Here is a 15,106-nt window from a genome sequence, read left to right on the forward strand (position 1 = left end):
ATGGCTCCAGTAGTTCCTGATCTAGATGGACAACCCATCCATAGTAACAGTGTTGCTATGCAATCATGCAGGAGAAGTTTTCCATATTATACCCCTTATAGAGAAGAAATTAAAGCATATTTTTGCATCCAACACTACCAACATTTACAACCAATGCCAAACCAACCATTCCCAACAACCTCCAAGGTCCTACAAATTTCCCTAATCTACAACCTTTTATAATTGTTCCATCAAATCTTGTTGAGCACATCCCTCATTGCCAACATTCAACAACCCACATGGATTTCCATTTTTTGTCTAAATAAATAGATGTGGCCCATATATTTAGAACTATGATAGATGCCCTCTCAAAACTACAAACATGTACTACCTATAAGGAATACTACCTTGATATGAATGTATGTACATAAAATGGACTTATAACTTGTAAGATGTGTTTCTGAGAGGGGTATACATCACTTCTCAAAAGCTAACAACATAGACCCCTCTGAGCAACCAACTATGTTGAGGGTTCTCACCCAATTAGAAGAGATGCTTATTATATGTGTTACTCCCATCTTGCAACTAATCCATGCTCATGGTGGGAAATAAAAATGTAGTGGCCACACAATAAGCTTCCCCCAAGATATACAAATAATTACAAAATATTTACCAATTTTAGTTGACCAACTAAATGTCTTAATCATTCAAAGACTAAATAAAAGTGTGAATCATTATGATTGTTATGTTAGGAGAATCCATGTTCACAATGCACTCTCATATGAGATCAAATTTAACCCTTACTACAAGGATACAAAAATTTACAATTTGGCATTATTAATGCTCCTTACTTGCAATACAAATATTTCATAAATGCTATGTACAATTGATGATTGCAATGAAAACCTTGCTTCGATAGATGCTCCAGTTAAAAACATACAATTTGATATAGAAGGTGGCTCCCAATATTCAACATCATTTATGATGAGCCTAACAAAAAAATATCATTAGCTATAGATCATTAAAGATTCTTTACAAATAGAACAAGAGATTGATGACATGTCATTTTGGCTACCCATAAGTTCAACCCCCATTAATGAGTACACTATTGATGGTTTTCTTGGCATGGCCTTTCTTTTCTTTTCCCAAATGGTACTACACTACCCATACAACATCAAGTTAGAGAAGTTAAATTTCATGATACTTATCATCCAATTTTGTGACATCTACTCATCATCCTTATCATCCAACTAATTCACAAAATTCAATGTAACAAACTTATCCTTACAGATCTAGTGAATCTTTTTGTCTTATGAATAATGCAGCAACTCGGCATCATTGGTTTACTGATGCTTGGCACCTTCTATGTTACTTTGATTCTAGTACATTTACTGATGCTTGGCACCTTCTGTGTTACTCAACTTTTACTATATTTATTTATGTTTGGCACCTTTTGTGTTACTCAGCACCTAAAGGATTGCTCGGCACCTTTTGTGTTACTCGGCACTCGAAGGATTGCTCAGCACACACTGAAGTTGAACTTGCTTGACTTTAACTAGCTTGCTCGGCACTCACAAATGACCTTTCTCTAGGTGCTCTAGTTACATCTTATTGATTGCCTCCTCCTTGTCGATCAACCAATTGATAGTATTTGGATCACTTAAGTAATTGTCATTCCTGCAAATAGCAAGTTTGACATCAATGATAAAAAAATGATTGAAAATATTCTTTACCAATTCCATCATTCTTCATTCATGATCTTTTCAATCATTTCCAACAATCTCCCTCTTTGGCATTGTTGGCAAACAAAACTGATCAATTGATTGAGCTGATCAACTTGGTTACCACCAAAATTATATACCAAATAGAAAACTTTTTGTCATTACATGTTCATTTCATATCTTCCTTTTTGTATCATGTCTCCCTCTTTTGCTGATACAAACTGAATCCTTTGTTCTGCTTCTCCCTCTTGACTACTGTATCCTTACTCTGTATTCTTGATCCTTCATAGCTACTTGTTGATCAGTTTCTTATCTCTTCTAAATCTCCCTCTTCCATCTCTCTCTTTTTTTGGTCTACTATTGATCTCATACATCTCCCTCTTACTTTTTATTGATCAGTTTCTCATAAATCTCCCTTTTTGACATAAATGCCAAAGGTGTAGCATCTTCAACATGTTTGGTGTAAGCTTTGCATCTGATGTCTTTTTCCTCTATCACCATGCTTGTGACTAATCTAGAATTTATGTTCCTATTGTCATCCTCTACATCATTCTTCTGATATTTCAATGATCTACTCCTATTTATGCAGGGCAGCTTCTTTGTTGCTTTAGACTACTTGAGTTATGGGCTTTACCCCCAACTTGCCTCTAAGATATTCATAAGTATCCTTGGGCAATGGTTTGGTGAAGATATCTACAATTTGTTCCTTTGTGTGAATGTACTCCATCTTCACTTGTTTGTCTTCCACCAATTCTCTGACATAGTGATACTTGATTGCAATATGCTTGGTTTTTGCGTGCATTACTGGATTCTTGGATATGTTTATAGCACTTGTATTATCACAATATAGTATCATAGGTTTGGTTACCTCTTCTTTCATTCCTTTCAGTAGATTTTTGAGCCACACAATGTGCAATTGATTTTTGCTACCACATATTCTACTTCTGCAGTGGACTGAGATGTGCATGTTTGTTTCTTGCTAGTCCAAGTAACTAGCCTTTTACCTAAGAATAATGCTTCTCCACTTGTGCTTTTCCTATCATCAATGTTGCCTCCCCAATCTGCATCTGTGTATGCATTGAGCTCAAACTTCTCATTCTTTTTGTAGTATAGGCCAAAATCATCAGTTCTTTTGAGATACCTCATTATCCTTTTTACTGCCATGAGATGATTTTCTCTAGGATTAGCAGAGAATCTAGCCACTATTCCAACTGCTAATGTTATGTATGGTCTACTATCTACAGCATATTGTAGTTTTCCAATCATGGATCTGTACATTATTTGATTGAATTCAGCTAATTCATCATTTTTGAATAGCTTATGTCCTATTTCCATTGGTGTGCTGACAGGTTTGGAGTCTTCCAATCCAAATGTCTTGAGTATCTCTTTTATGTACTTTTATTGTGTCACGAATATACCATGTTTTAGTTGATGTACTTTCAATCCAACAAAGAACTTGATTTCTCCAAGCATAGACATCGCAAACTCATGTTTCATTTTGTCAGCAAAACTTTTGCAAAGTGCTTCCTTTCCTCCAAAAATTATGTCATCCACAAAGATTTTAGATACAAGGATATCCTTACCTTCTTCTGATTTGATGTACATGTTTTTGTTATCATCAGTTCTTTCAAATCCTATTTGCACTAGATACTTGTGAAATCTCTCATACCAAGCTCTAAGGGCTTGCTTCAATCCATATATAGCCTTATACAATTTGCATACCTTGTTTTTGTTATTTTCATCAACAAATCCTTCTGATTTCTCTATGTAGACTTCCTCTTCAAGTATGCCATTCAAAATGCAGACTTAACATCCATTTGATAGAATTTAAATCTTTTGAAGGTTGCATATGCCAGTAAGGTCCTTACTCCTTCCATTCTGGCAACTGGAGCAAAGGTTTCTCCATAGTCTAGTCCTTCTTCTTGTGCATACTCTTTACAGACTAGTCTTGCCTTGTTCCTTGTGATTTCACCATTCTCATCTAACTTATTTCTAAACACCCACTTGGAACCAATTACATTCTTGTCAGTTGGTCTTGAGACTAAGGTCCATGTCTTATTCTTTTCAATTTGTTCTATTTCTTCTTTCATAGCATTGTACCATTCATCATCTTTTATTGCTTTACTTACTATTTTTGGTTCCATTTTGCTAAGCAAACATGTCTCACTTTTGAGTCTATTCCTTGTCATTGGTCCTACCTCTTTGTTTCCAATAATTTGATCTACAGGATGATGTCTTCTTACATACTTTGCCAATACTAGTTCTTTCCTTGATTGCATGTTGTCTCTTTCAGAATCTAAATCTTCATGTGTATTTTCATCGAATATTTTTTCATTTCCTTCATGTTGATAGTTCTCAAAATCTAAATGAAAATTCTTTTTATTTTGTAGCTCAGCTTCTAAATGTGTCTGCTGCTCGACATTCACTGTCTATAACTCAGCAGTTACTAGATTTTGTTGTTGATTGTCATTCTGAGTTGCAACTTCACCATTATTAGGTATACCTTCATAAAAGTATACAAAGGTCTTGTATTCTTCTACTTTCTTGGTGCTCTCAACACTTTGAACTTCTACAAGCTCATCAAATTTCACATTTGTGCTTTCTACTACTTTGTTAGTGTTAACATTCAAGCACTTATAAGCTTTCTTTCTAGTAGAATAAGCAAGAAATGTGCCTTCCTCACTCTTTGCATCAAACTTTCCATTTCTAGACTCTTTATATATATAGAATTTGCATCCAAATATTTTGAAATGTTTTACATTAGGAGAATGCCCATACCATAATTCAAAAGGTGTTGCATTTGTACCTTTCTTGACTTGAACTCTGTTGAGTGTGTAGACTGCAGTACTTACACCTTCTCTCTAGTATTTGAGTGCAACATTTTTCTCCATCATTAAGGTCCTAGAATAGTCAATAATTGATCTATTCCTTCTTTTTTCTATACCATTCTGAGGTGGAGTCCTAGGTGCTAATGTTTTCCTTTTGATTCCTCTTTCATTGCAAAATTTTTCAAATTCTCTTGATGTGAATTCACCTCCTCTATCAGATCTGAGACATTTTAGGCTCTTTCCAGTCTCTTTTTCAACTCTGGCCAAGTACCATTTGAACATTTGGAACGCATCTAATTTTTTTTTTAGGAACATGACTATCATCATCCTTGAATAGTCATCCACAAATAGCATTATGTTGTTGTCACCTTTGTAACTTTGCACTTCAATAGGACCATACAAGTCAGTATGAACTAGCTCTAATACTTCATTAGAAGTATAAGCCTTATTTTTGAAAGTTGACTTGGTCATCTTCCCTAGTTGGCATTGTTTGCACATGGTGTTATTAGGCTTCTTCAACTTTGGTAGACCTCTGACTTTGTTCATTTTTTTTATGCTTATCAGATTCTCAAAATTTACATGACATAGCCTCTTGTGCCATAACCATACATCATCAATTTGAATAATGAGACAAGAAGCATCTTCCATGTCTAGGTAGAACAAATTACTCCTAATATGGTCACTTTTTCCTATTAGACTTCCTTGAGAATCATAGATCTTGGCAACTCCATTTTCAAATTCAACCTTGCATACTATGTTGCCTAACTGTGAGACACTTAACAATTTATAATTCAGGCCTTCAACATAGTATGCATTATCACATGATATCTTTTTAGTAATATTGATACTACCTTTCCCTTTGATCTGACATGGTGCATTGTTACCAAATCAAACACTATTTCCTTCATATTGAATAAAGGTAACGAACTTACTTTTATCTCCAATCATGTGATGAGAGCATCCACTATCTATGATCCATTTGTTATTCTTGTTCATGCAAGTTATCAAGGTAGTTGTTTCATCTTCATTTGATTCATCTTTCATAGCCATATAGACTACTTGATCATCATTCTCGTTAGAGTCTTCTTCAACAATGTAGCATTTTTGCCTTTATCTCTATAGTCCTTGTTGTCCTCTTTCTTGTTCTTGAGGTTACCTCCATCCTTGTGATTTTTCTTTTGTGTGCATCTAGTTGCAATGTGACCAACTTCATTACAATTGAAACAAATGATTGGCAGCTTGCCTTTGAATTTGCCTCTTCCTCTATGAAATCTTCTTGCTAGTAATTCCTCCAATTAGTCTACATCATCTTCATCAATGCTACTATCACTAGATACATACTTTCCTTTTCCACTCTTTTTCTTTGTTTGCACCTCCTCGTTGTCTTTTATTGTCATCTTGGCTTCGAATGCAAATTCAAAGTTTTCTAGCTTGTAATTGTCAAAGTTGGATAGCTCAAAGGCAGTGAGTCTTCCAATTATTCCTTCAAATGACAATGTGTTTCCTGGTACACACCTTAGCTCTTTGTTGGCTGATACTCTTATAGACTAGATAGGAAGCAAAGTTCTCAAGTATTTGCTACATGTTATTTCTTCTATTAGCTGTCCTTCTAGGCTTCTTATGGCACTTGCCACTTCTTTCATTCTTGCACCGTATTGAGCAACATTCTCTCCTTCCTCCATTTTCATGTCATCAAAATTTCCTCTTAGGATCTCTCTTTTGGCTCTCTTGACATTATCATCTCCTCCATAGATGTTTGATAATGTTTTCCACATCTAATGTGAAGTACCAAATTCTTTGATGTCATCATATTTAGCATAGCTTAGTGCTGAAGCAATTTCTAACATCACTTGATTGTGCTCCTCCTTTTTGTTCATGTCTTCTACAATGAGGGGTCCTACAGTGTCTACATGATCAACTGTTATTGAGGTTTATGCATAGTCACCTATTGATCCAAGGTACAACTTCATCAGACTTTTCCATGCAACAAAGTTGTCTTTGTTTAGCTTGGGAACTTCTTTCTTGGACATCTTGATCTTCCTACTACTAGTACCTTGTCAATAGTGGGCTCTAATACCAATTGTTAGAATTCTTTTAGAATAACTAAGAGGGGGAGGGGGGGGGTGAATTAGTTAGTCAAGGTCCAATAATGTCCAATACAAAAAGTTTAATAAAATGCGGGTGAATCAGAAGTGCTAGCCTTTTTACTTTCTTATCATGCATGCAATTAAACATTAAACAATCATGAAAAGTAAACATGCATCACCACATAACACAAAGGATTTTGGTGACCCAGAAACCCTCCAAGAATAAGAAGGTAAAACTAGGGTGGGGATGACACCCACAAAATTACTATGCAATAGATTTCAACCACTTCTGATGGTTTTCCCTGGTAAAGGCCTACCCTATTAAAGGCTTTACACACTATTAGATGTGACCCTATTAAAGGATTTCTACAGCCTGTTAGGAGTGTTTCTTGTTAGAGGACTTAAGAACATTCAACTTAGAATTCCACCCTATTAAAGGATTTACATAAAGCTATTAGGCCCACCCAATTCCATGGGATTTACAGTCACCTTCTCAAAAGAATTTATTTATCCCTCTCTAAGAATCTCTTATCCTTCTCTTGAGGATCTCTTATCCTTCTCCTGGGGATCTTCTATCCTTTTCCTAAGGCTTATACACCAAACTGTTAAGCTAACCTAGCAATTTAGGATTTCAATGTCTAATACAATGGTAAGAAAGTATTGGAAAGGTTTTGACTTGATAAAGATTGCAACTCTAACCTTGCATATTTCAGATCACTCTTCAGTTATTTTCTTTGCTTGGCTTTTCTTCCTTGCAGTGCTGATAGCTTGTTCACCCTTCAAGATCTGTCTCCTTGAGTTCTTCCACTCATTATGCCAATGCACTCTATGGTCACTTGATCAACTCAAAGTCTTGTTGCTCTGTGCGTGCTCCTCACTGTGTCCTCCTTCTGACACTTCACACTAGCCTTCTCTTAGCTTCTTCATATGACCAACTCACTCACACTCGATTTTTGAGTTGTGACTCCTTATAAAGAAGTTAAGTTCTTCATTTCTCACTCAAATCTTCCCACTCATCAATTTGATTTGGTCTAAGAGAATGATATTGTTTTCCCTCCAAATTTTTTCTTCCAAAAACTTCATGATAAGTCCATCAGTATTCGCTCAAAACTGATTTGCATGGTTTACATGAAATTTTGTGACATCTACTCATCATCCTTATCATCCAACTAATTCACAAAATTCAATGTAACAAACTTATCCTTACAGATTTGGTGAATCTTTTTGTCTTATCAATAATGTAGCAACTTGGCATCATTGGTTTACTGATGTTCGACACCTTCTATGTTACTCAACTTCTACTACATTTACTGATGCTCGGCACCTTCTATGTTGAGTGTCATTTGTTTTCCACAATCCATTAGTAAAAACTGGTCGTACTTCTGGAATTTGATTGTGTTGTAAGTTTTTTGCATCAACGTTTCGGATCACACACAGTGATCCATCATCAAGATGAAGAGCAAGAGAAAAATAACTGTGTGTGATCCTTCACGTTGATGCAAAAAACTTACAACACAATCAAATTCCAGAAGTACGACCAGTTTTTACCTTCTATGTTACTCAGCTTCTATTATATTTACTGATGCTTGGCACCTTCTGTGTTACTCGGCACCTAAAGGATTGCTCGACACCTTTTTTTGTTACTCGGCACCTGAAGGATTTCTAGAAACACACTAAAGTTGAACTTTCTTGGCTTTAACTAGCTTGCTCAGCACTCACAAATGAACTTAGTCAGGTTCTACAAATGACTTAGTTAAACCTTACATCTTTGATGTGTCTTAGTGTGTCCATTCCCTATGTCTTAGAGTATTTCATCAATACACTATTTCATCAATGGCTTAGTTGATCCTTATACTTCATTACAACATCATAACTTCAACCTTTCTCTAGGTGCTCTAGTTACATCTTATTGATTCCCTCCTCCTTGTCAATCAACCAATTGATAGTATTTGGATCACTTAAGCAATTGTCATTCCTGCAATTAGAAAATTTGACATTAATGACAAAACAATGATTGAAAACATTCTTTACCAGTTCCATCATTCTTCATTCATGATATTTTCAATCATTTCCAACAAACCACACTGATCAAGTTGAAGAGGATACTGAATCATATGGTAACATGTGTATACATGATTCATTGCAAATGAATGAGTGGCAATTTTTGTCCAAGCTAGGCCTTACCAATTGTTCTAACTTAAATGACAACAACCATCCATGGGAAAACTATAATTTTCCTTTGAATTTTCATTACCACAATACAATATTTGGGGTCAAATTGCAATGGTAATTTGCAACAACAGGGTAATTTGTGGGTGATTTTCATGTTTTTTTTGCAATTTTCCTTGACATCATTGCAATACCAACATTAGCATCATAATTGCAATGCCTATGTGATTATAAACAAAAATAAAAAAGAAAAAATGACATAAATCATTATGCGTTTGATCGATTGCAATATTGGAGAGTTGTGAATTAAAGATGCCAGTGGAGAGCTACGAAGAGTGGAGAGTTGTGAAGAGTGGAACCCCATTTTCCATGCCTATACCCTTGAAGGTCTTGTCATGCCCTTCATCTTCCATTACCTTTTCATTCCTATGCCCTTGCCTATTTCATTAGGTATTTTTTGTGTTTATTAGGTATTCAACTCATTCTATTCTAATTCTATAATGAGAGATCTAATTTTGTTCCTAATTTTATTCATTTCTTGCAAAGATAGTTTTCTCCTTTTCCCTTTCATGTCAAATTTAGGATTTGAGGTGTAACAATCAGGTTTTAGTATATCAATTAAAACACATTCGACATTAAAAATAATTGAAACATAAAATCAGATTAGCAATTTAATTGTTAAGAAAACTCGAAACTGAGGTGTTGTAGCTTTATACTCAAAGAAATGTAATAAATGGAAGAGGACATCATCACCTTCACTAAATTATACTAGGGGAGGATAGATTAAATTTTGCATGTAGATGGTTGTGCCAGCCAAGAGATTAACTAGAGAAGGATGTCTAGAGCAATATTGGGTTAACAAATTTATCTAGACCTTGGGTTGGGGCCCATCCCTAAGGCATGGGCCCATCTATATGCTGACCTTGTCTATATATTCTTATGGATCTATATTCATATATTTTAAATTCTATTGTAACATTCATTGACATGAATGTTCTTGTTCTAACAAATCTACAAAATATGTTTAAGAATATTGATCTCTAAGTTATGAATTTGTACTATGTGGAGAATGGAGAGCTTGGATACTAATAGTGATAGGGTCAAATAAAAACAAATAAATAACAAGCATTGGTATTAATAGTGAGGGTTAAATTTATAAAATATATTTATATTGATCTTATATAGTTTCTAGAGAATTTGATCATTAGGTTTAATCTCAATGGAGAGATCATAGATCCTTGAAAATCTATTTTTTTTGAAAATCTAAAATTGATGCAATTAATAAGTAGAGCTTGAAGTTATGAGAACGACACCTAAGATATAGTTGCAATGGAAACTTGTTTAGAATCTTGCCACCAGACATCCAACTAATGTCTACTTATTTAGAATCTTGCCACCAAACATCACACAAAGATTTTATAGATAGAAAGCTCCCATAAAATATATATAAAGAACAACAATGATACCTTTGCATGATTCATTTAAATTATATGATTATAAAAGATCAAAGATCAAAGGTAAAAGGTCAAATTCTAGGTTAATTATTATGATTTGTTGAGATTAATTTTTATTCTATATGTCAATATTGAGTAGCTACAAGATCTTGCCTAATAATATTATTTTTAGTTAATGTGATTTTCTTTTATTTGTATTTTTAACCACTTTGATTTTATCCTATTGATTTGATCCCTTTCAAGGGAACTTATTTTCTTCAATACAACTATTGAAGTTATATTTTAAATTTAGGAGGATTTAGTATTCTTATTCATTTTTAGAAGCCTCTTCACTACATACTTCTTGTTCCTAAATTCAAGTTCCTTTCACATTCATATAAACATAGTTTAGGACTATCAAGGTATAGGAGGTAATAACCATGAGTGCCCTAAATTTTTATGACACTTAAGCAATTGACCATTTAGGGAAACCTTATCTTGTTTACCTTGTATATTATTAATGGAGGTATAGATTATTAGCTTTGACCTAAAAATACCCAAGGATGCTTGTAATATTCTAGAAAAAAATGTTGTAGTCAAAGCCAGTTTTATATACAGCTCTGGATTAGTTATGGGAGAAACCTCATCTCCAAGAATTGAGGCAAGAAGAAGAAATATAATTGCCACTGTGCCCACTGCTATATCCTTAGAGGTTCCCAACATTGCATATACTAGAGGAGGAACAAAACTAGAATCTATACAATACATTATATTCCCTAATTGAATTAAATTGGGATTCTCAAAATATTATTTTTTATAATATTCCTTGTAATGATATGTTATTGGAGTAGAGAAATCAATTCAAAAAATAAGTTGTCTAGATCATCTCCAACCTTGAACATAAATCTAACTATCTGAACGTAAACTTAAACCATGAATAACCCTATGGAAGTCAAACATCTTAGTTGGCTAAACCATGGAAAATTGGACAAAAAAAATTCAAGCTAATACAACTAAAAATATATAAATGTCTATGATAAAACTAATTGTTAGAGCCACTTTTCAAGTATGACTATTTATCTATCTAGCTTTATATTTAGAGATGATATAGCAAGCAACTTCACAATTTGAACTAGGGTAACATAGAGTCTTAGCTCATGAGACAACAATATTTATGTTGACACTTGAGATATAAAACTTCACTTTACTTGAACAAGAAAAAGCAAACTTCCAAAAGACAAATGAAAAAGTTACTCAATTATTGGATCATTGTATTTCATTAACTAAAGTCTAAAATGGTCTCCTTTGATAGTAGCTCGGGCTCCTCATTAATTAGAACTTTTTGCATGTGACCATGTCTATTTATTTATACTTATAGATTGCATCTTAGATAGGATTGAATTCCCCTAAGAACTAGGATGGTCACTAGGAGTGATGTAATAATGTGGGTTTGTAGATTGTAGTTAGGCCAAAATAAGCATCTTTGATAGTTAGTTTAGTTTAAGGACTAATGCTTAGTTTAGTTTAAGGAATAGTGTGAGAATTTTGGTTGAGCTCAAGCATTTTAGTTGAATTCATTCAAAACATATATGTACTCTCTAAGAGAAATCCAGAGTAATATAATGTCTAATCATTTGTTTGAGGACTTACCCATAGTCTTCCTACAACCTACCTTAATTGCAAGCCTTTCCATTCCTAAAACTAAAATCTAAAATATTCCATAGAATTTAAATGGAGTTCACAAAGATCCAAAGTTAGACAAGAGTATACCTACTTGCAAAACTTGATTTGGTGAGAGGGGAATGTGGATATTAATGTGGGGTTAGTGATTAAATTATAGAGAAAAAGAGTTGAATATAATAGTACTCATGTAGTTCCATCAAGGGAGGAAAATTTACAAGCTTTGCATAACTTATGCCCTGCATCAATCATGGTAGATAAATACATTTAGCATACTAAAATTAAGAAACGCAAGCATACTAAGATACTCACACAAAGAACTTCCAACACAAAAATCTCTGATGATTCTATGAATGATTTGCACATTGAAAATCTCTACACACGGTTCATACAATAATAGAATCAAATAAGACCTTCCTCAAGAATAGAAGAAGGAATCAAATAGTTTATTTTCTCAAATGATCAAATGTGTGAGGGGATATGAATGGGAGAAAGATAGTCCAAATAATTAATCAATATGAATGGGAGTTTTGTTGATGTGATAGATGGAGATATAAATGGAGCATATTTATAGGGGTGAGATAGGATCATTGGGTGAGAAATATGAAGAAATAGTGATAAAACAGATAATGCTTTGTGTTTGATCATACTCTGTGATTAGGAAGAAAGAGATTCTTAAGAAGAAAAATGATGAAAAATAATAGTTTTTATAGTTATCATTTGTTTATTCCGAACGACATATATAGTTTTTATGCAAAATATATTTTATATTTATATCAAGTTTTCCAACTTACTATTAGGATTCACAAAAACAATGTATATTTACAACAAAAAGTACTCAAATGATACCATATTGTCAAATTGTATTCACATGCCAGGTGCCCTGTATGTCGTAGGCACATTTAAATGCAATTCACTAAACAAATACATGGTGATTTTAATGCAGTTCAGTGAAGAAATACCTTGTTCAATAATTCTACCATCTTCAAAACCATATGTGCAGATATAAACATTAAGTACAACATGTCCAATATTTTTGTAGATATACACATTATTTACACCATTTTTTTCTTTCAAAACCATATGTATAGATATAAAAATTAAGTACAAGATGTCCAACATTTTTGTAGATATACACATTAATTACACCAGTTTTTTATTTCAAAACCATTTATGCAAATATAAACATTAAGTACAATATGTCCAATATTTTTGCAGATATACACATTAATTACACCAATTTTTCTTTCAAAACCATATGTGCAGATATAAAGATTAAGTACAATATGTCCAATTTTTTTTGTAGATATACACATTAAGTAACCAAATTTTTTCTTTCAAAACTAGCTCAATAAGGGTACAAGAATAAGTTATTCCTATGAAGAAGAATCATGTCAGACAATACAAGGGAATTTGATCAAAATAGGCAGACAGTTGCTAGATTCTTGTCTAACTTTCAAAGAGAAGGTGATACTTAAAGACAAGAAGAATCAAAATCAAAATACCTAAGAGACACTATAGGGAGAATGGTCACATTGAAGGGGGTTAAATTATCACATTGAAGGAGGGTTTGATTATCATCATTTTTATATAGGTCAATCTCCTCAGGGTAGTATGTGATATGGATCACCACATTATGGAGGAACATGGAGCTTTGAGTATTGAAGGAGAAGATCATAATCCCATGGAAGATGACAATCATGTGCCATAAAACACATTTGAAGATGATGGTATGAATGCATTGATCCATGACACATTTGGTATTGGTGTTACTGTTGTTGCTGTTGCTAATGATGATGATTATGATTATGATGAGGATGGGATTGAGGTTGTCCATGATATGCATCTACTTGAGAAGGAAAACATGACCTTTTATGAAGGATCCCAATCAACTCTTCTCTTTTTTATATTGTTGTTGGTGAATTTGAAGGTTATGAATGGTTTATCCAACATGACAATGCCACATATGCTAAGGTTTGTCATATATTTTATTATAATCTATAAAAGGTAAAATATGTACCATTAAGATTATTTATACTAACGACTTATATTATTTTTTATAGATTGATAGGTGACTATTTGTTACTACCATCAAATGTTCTCCCTCACTCGTAATGAGAATTATATGCCACTATGAAACATAGTGGAATGGAGTATCAAGCAATACAAGCTTGTCTTGAAGATCATGTTATTCATCATAAAGAACACAAAAATGCAATAGAATGCCCTGAATTCCATATGAGCAGATATCGAGATGATCAAGTGACAAAAAGGGTGGCTCGCAAGGTTCTTTGTTACATCCCCATTATTTTGTGTTTTAAACAATTATTTAGGTGCAATAGCTTGGCACAATTTATGGATTACCATACATGCAATAGAATTTGAGATGACATTATTCAAATATCTATGGATCGTTCAACATTTATGGACATAGAGGAGCACTGACCACACTTTAAAGAAGAACCTCAAAATCTTAGGCTTTCTCTAGCAATTGACAGTGTAAATCCATTTTTAGAGATGACATATGTTTACTCAGTGTGGCCTATTTTTGTTATCAATAATAGCCTTCCTCCATGGATGTCAATAAAGAGGGAGCACATTATGTTGGAAATGATTGTTCTAGGTTTTGTTTTTGTTATCTACATGTAATTATAAGTCATGGAGTGAAATGACCACAATAATTATCTAATATTGTTCATTCAACTAGGTAAGTACCAAGTGAAAGATATGAATGTATATAGTGTGCCTCTTATCGACAAGTTGTTGGTTTATGGAATGGTTTCAATATGTATGATATCTCTAGACCGATTGGACAAAATCAATTTCAATTCCATGCAGTGCTTGTGTGGAAAATTCATGATGCCCCAGGGTTGACACATTTATGTGGTATGTTATGCTAAAATCTAGTTGTACATGATAATACTAATTTCAAAAATGAACATATTTAATTAAATTGTATCATTATCTTGTAGGTCTTGAAACAAAGAGAAAATTTGCATGCCCAATGTGTGGTCCAAATATGAAATCTTTCCATTCCAATAGTTTAAGAAAGAAAGTATTTGATGAGTATAGTAACTTCCTCCATAAAAATCATAAGTGTCAAAGTGGTGAAAAATATCTTTTTAATGGGAAAGAAGAGACTACATCAAAGGAATGACACCTCAGCTATGGTAGTTGGAATATAATAGAATTTGAGGTAGTATCACTCC

Source organism: Cupressus sempervirens, chromosome 2 (assembly GCF_028749045.1).
Source record: "Cupressus sempervirens isolate cs-2001-9-10 chromosome 2, ASM2874904v1, whole genome shotgun sequence".
In the NCBI taxonomy this organism is placed as follows: Eukaryota; Viridiplantae; Streptophyta; class Pinopsida; order Cupressales; family Cupressaceae; genus Cupressus; species Cupressus sempervirens.